Source organism: Ranitomeya variabilis, chromosome 1 (assembly GCF_051348905.1).
Source record: "Ranitomeya variabilis isolate aRanVar5 chromosome 1, aRanVar5.hap1, whole genome shotgun sequence".
Taxonomy (NCBI): domain Eukaryota; kingdom Metazoa; phylum Chordata; class Amphibia; order Anura; family Dendrobatidae; genus Ranitomeya; species Ranitomeya variabilis.
The window spans coordinates 672,425,159-672,427,402 of NC_135232.1; the positions used below are offsets into that span (position 1 = coordinate 672,425,159).

The window sequence follows — 2,244 nt, forward strand, 5'->3', positions numbered from 1 at the left end:
ATTTACTCACCTGGAAATCAGAATAGTTCGTTAGTTGATGCATTATCAGGCCGATGAATCCTATCCACTCGGCTATCATGCCGGTCCTAACAAAGATCTGCAGAAGATAGAAGATAGAGGACGTTACTTACTGGCTGTACTCACCAATGCATCTGGCATGGAATGAGATGGTAGGATGACTTGTACACCGAGAGTTTATGGTTTACCTTTACACCGGACGCTAGTGAATTGTGCAAGATGGTGAAATGTGAAATAAACTTACCGTCTTACAGAGGCCACTACATAGATGGAAGAAGTAGGTGCACATACCTGCACCAGCTGGAAGGACACGTTAAGAAAAGTACCAGAATCCTATTATAGTATTTCCTACAATCGTGACTGACCTATGAAATAATGGTCACAATGGAGCCCACCTTACACACCTAAACACACTGACTTATCTAGAAAAGGATACTTATTAGCAGTAAAACAGTCGTCAGCAAAGTTGCTGCCAGTCTAAAGTGGCACATGCACCGACTGCTGAAGGATCTCTTGTACAGGTACACAGCCTGAGATATGTTGTAAATGTCAAGAAGTAAAAAAGCCATTCCTGCGCCGATCCTGTGCGCTGTAGGATTGATTTTCACCTACGAGAAGAAATATATGACTCATCAATGAGGTCATCATGGAGATCTGAGAACACATAAGAGCAGGATCTGCCCCACTGTAATATACTGGACTCCGTGTAGTCACCACAGTATATATTATACTGAACATGGGGTCCTGAGTATTACTGGAGACTTTATATAAAACCTACTAACTTACCGAAAATACAGCATTAACTATGTTTGCAATACACATAATCAATACAATGATGAGGAGGATTTTCTGGCAGATGATATAGCGCTTCTCCGATGTCTCAGACTGAATAATCATGAACCTATACTGGATGTAAGCGATGCCAGCTCCTGAAATAGATAAAGCAAATTATCAACCAGATATTTCCATGTCACTATGATAGAAAACCTACTCTTAAGAACGCACCAATGAGCTGAAGAGGTTTAGAGATTTAAAGGGGTTATCTGGGCCTTTGATGTCCTATCCTTACATCAAATTGATGGATTATTGAAGGAGCGCCCACATATCTTTCATTGCTTACCAGGAACAGATCTTACTTTTGATAGGGGTTGTGTCTGGTATTACAGCCGTGTCTCAGGCCATGTGCACACGTTCAGTATTTTTCGCGTTTTATCGCGTTTTTTCACTATAAAAACATGATAAAAACGCGAAAAAACCGCTTACATACGCCTCCTATTATTTACAGTGTATTCCGCATTTCTTGTGCAAATGTTGCATTTTTTTCCGCGAAAAAATCGCATCGCGGAAAAAAAAGCAACATGTTCATTAAATTTGCGGAATTGCGGGGATTCCGCACACCTAGGAATGCATTGATCTGCTTACTTTCCGCATGTGGCTGTGCCCACCATGCGGGAAGTAAGCAGATCATGTGCGGTTGGTACCCAGGGTGGAGGAGAGGAGACCCTCCTCCATGGACTGGGCACCATATAATTGGTTAAAAAAAAAGAATTAAAATAAAAAATAGTGATATACTCACCTTCGATGGCCCCAGAGTCTTCCCGCCTCTCAGCGGTGCATGCTGCCGCTTCCGTTCCTATAGATGGTGTGTGTGAAGGACCTGCGATGACGTCGCGGTCTTGTGATTGGTCGCGTGACCGCTCACGTGACCGCGACGTCATCGAAGGTCCTGCACACACACACCATCTATAGGAACGGACGCCGCTGAGGAGATCGGCTGTCTGCAGGTGACTATAACCATTTTTTTATTTTTTTTATTATTTTTAAACATTCTATCTTTTACTATTGATGCTGCATAAGCAGCATCTATAGTAAAAAAGTTGGTCACACTTGTCAAACACTATGTTTGACAAGTGTGACCAACCTGTCAGTCAGTTTTCCAAGCGATGCTACAGATTGCTTGGAAAACTTTAGCATTCTGCAAGCTAATTTCGCTTGCACAATGCTAAAAAAAACGGGCAAAAAACGCAAAAAAAAAAATGCGGATTTCTTGCAGAAAATTTTCGGTTTTCTTCAGGAAATTTCTGCAAGAAATCCTGATGTGTGCACATACCCTCATATACTTTACTGGGACTGAGCTGCCGAAAGCTTTAATACCATCAATTACTACTGGCAAACAAACAATGGCTGCTTAAATCACCGGGTAATCAGTCGATTGTCACAGTCAGA

At 42.0% G+C, this 2,244-nt stretch overlaps 1 long non-coding RNA gene across 1 annotated transcript; it reads right to left on the reverse strand.

The window, feature by feature from the left end:
• Positions 1-262: 262 nt before the first annotated feature.
• On the reverse strand, positions 263-832 carry LOC143816567 (uncharacterized). Its single transcript, XR_013223963.1, has 3 exons — positions 805-832; positions 455-626; positions 263-318 (listed from the first exon to the last, which is right to left on the reverse strand). It is a non-coding gene; the product is annotated as an uncharacterized LOC143816567 (long non-coding RNA).
• Positions 833-2,244: the final 1,412 nt, after the last annotated feature.